This window comes from Trichechus manatus, unplaced genomic scaffold (genome assembly GCF_000243295.1).
Source record: "Trichechus manatus latirostris isolate Lorelei unplaced genomic scaffold, TriManLat1.0 scaffold00057, whole genome shotgun sequence".
Classification (NCBI taxonomy): Eukaryota; Metazoa; Chordata; class Mammalia; order Sirenia; family Trichechidae; genus Trichechus; species Trichechus manatus.
In genome coordinates, this window is record NW_004443993.1 from 1,932,147 (window position 1) to 1,935,026 (window position 2,880).

The window sequence follows — 2,880 nt, forward strand, 5'->3', positions numbered from 1 at the left end:
AGGAGTCTCCCACTGAGGCACTCCCCCACCGGGCCCTGGGGATGGGGCTGATTTGCATGGAGGTTTCCATTCCCTCCAGCTCCCCAAGCAACTGTGATAGCATGGGGGGCAGAAAAAAAGCCCAGAACCAGCCTTCAAACCAGCTTGAACCCCTGAGCAGGTACATCAACTCTCTGGGCCTCAGCTTCCTCCTCTGTCAAACCAGCTGCTGTCTGGTAGATTCTGACTCATAGTGACACTTTAGGACAGAGTGGAATTGCCCCATGGGGTTTCCAAGGCTAAAATCTTTACAGAAGCAGTCTTGCACATCTTTCTCCCGGGGAGCAGCTGGTTGGTTCGAACCACCGACCTTTTGGTTAGCAGCCAAGCGCTTAACCACTGTACCACCAGGGCTCCTCTCCTCTGTCAAATGGTGTATAATTGCCCCTACCTCACATGGTCTGTGCCATGCTGGAGCCTGGGTGCCCTCAGATCATCCCTGGCCTGCAAGGCTAGGGGCCTGTATTTCCCTACCAATGACTTCTGGTTGGATTTAGCCAATGGGAGGCACTGGAGGTAGATTGGAGGGTGGGAGGAGGGGAGAAGCCAGGGTATTTCTTCCCATCAGCTTCTGGCTGCATCTCCCATTGGACATGGCCTCCCTGTATGCTAATTTCTAAATAACCTCACCACCTCTCCCCTTTGGCTTCTCGTCTATATAACAAACCCCTGCATTAAATCCCCTCTGTTTGAGATACTTCTATTTTCCTGATTAGACCCTGACTGATAGAGGGCTGCTGTGAGCTTTTTTTTTTTAAGTTGAGGAATAATTTAGACACAGTGGAGCCCTGGTGGTGCAGTGGTTAAGAGCTCGGCTGCTAACCAAAAGGTTGGCAGTTCAAATCCAACAGCTGCTCCTCGGAAACTCTATGGGATAGTTCTATTGTCCTATAGGGTTGGAATCGACTCGACAGCAATGGGTTGGGTAGTGGGTTAGCTTTTGATGAGTTAATATTTGTAAAGCACTTAGGACAGTAACTGGCACATTATATATGTATCAGCTGTTATTGTTATGCTGGGGGGCACTTGCTGAGAAGTATGCCTCTTTGTTGTTCCCCATTCCCCTAACTGTGCCTGCAGACAACACACGCCTCCCGCAGCAGTAAGAGAGAGCCCACCCCTCCCAGGCCTGAAGGGCCAAGACTGCATCTGGTGCAGATGTGGCAGGGACTGGCCTCCATCGGGAACCTCCCCACCCCATCCCTGTAGCTGAATGTGGGCCCTGAGCCCACGCACAAGTCACTGCAGCTCCTCTGTCTGCCAAGATCAGCATCTGGAAAGCTTCTCTGCAGCCCTGGAGCCCCTTCCCCCAGCACTGGGGTGATGATGAGAAAGTTGGAACCCGTCTCAGACACTTCTCTTCATACAGTTCCTCCTGCCAAAATTCAAGAGCAGGGGGCGGAGGCTGGCGAGTGGAGGCCTGGCGAAGATGGAGGACAGGCCTGGATTTGGGGGAATTCACAATATTTGGGAGTCCTTGGGTGGTGCAAACAGTTAACATGCTCAGTTGCTAACCAAAATGTTGGAGGTTGGAGTCTACCCAGAGGTGCCTTGGAAGAAAGGCCTGGTGACCTACTTCTGAAAATCCACCATTGAAAACCGCACAGAGCACAGGTCGACTCTGACACACATGGGGTCTCCATGAGTTGGAATTAACTCAACAGCAGCAGGACTGGACAGGACACAATATTTGGGATAAGGGTGGGATCAGAGGTCAGAGTGTTCCCCTCACCTGGATCACCGAGAACATTCTGCATCTCATCATTGACTGATGTGGTCTGAGCCATCACCACTGCCCTTCCCCGCCAACTTGCTAGGGCAGGGATGGGGGTCACTGGATCAGAGCTGGGGTGGGGGCTCCAGAAGAACAAGGGGGCAGAGAGGCAGGGCTGCTGGGTTAGGAGGAATTAAGTAGCTCGAGTTCAAACCTTACCCCTGCTGTGTGCCTCAGTTTCCTCATCTTTAAAATGGAATGCTAATAATAATAGCCACCTCCCAGGGTTGGGAGGTGGTAAAATCATGCCCAGCACATAGCCTGGTGTTGTATGAGCATTAGCCATTATTGTCAGAGACCCTATAATTAGTGGAGCCTGGTCCAGGCCTCTTCCTTCCCCTTTATTTCCTCTGCCTGGGAGCTCCCCAAGAAAAGGGCCTTGTTTCCTTTCTCTTCCACTGTTCCCTCACACAGGGGCTCCCCAGGGTAGGCTCAACTCTCTTCCTGACCCCTAGGCCATCAGGAAGTTCAGACCTCCCGTGTGTTTTCCATTTCTGGAGCTCATTCCCTTAGCTGACCCAACAGAGACCTCGTGTTGCCTCAGAACTGGGAGGGAGGCGGAAGTGGCCTGTCGGTGTGGCTGTGTGTCCCTGGGGACATTACCTTTGTCTGGGAGCTGTGGTCCCCCGACAGACAGCCGGATATGTCTGTGGCCTTGACATTGCCCCGCCCCCAGGTCCCTGGGGAGATGGCAAATTGCTGAGCCAGCTGAGGCACTTTGATGGGGGCCATTTCCTCCCGAGCCCTCAGGTCCCCACAGTGCATTGAGATTTCCGCTTGATAGCTCCTCAGCAAGGAAAGGACCCAGATTTCTTTGTGCTTGGTCCCCTGTGGGTCAGACACCTGTTTCGAGAGGTTGTCCAGGCAACACACTGTACTTGGCAGAGGATACGGTGAGGTCTTGTGGAGGCCTGACTAGACTCTGAGAACCAGCTGAGGTCTGGCCCGTAACCAAGGAGACCCCGAGGCCTGGCCCAGAGCTGAGGGGGCCCCGAGGTCTGGCCCGGAACCGAGTGGGCCTTGAGGTCTGGATTGGGCCTGAGTGGACCCTGAGGTCTGGCTCAGGA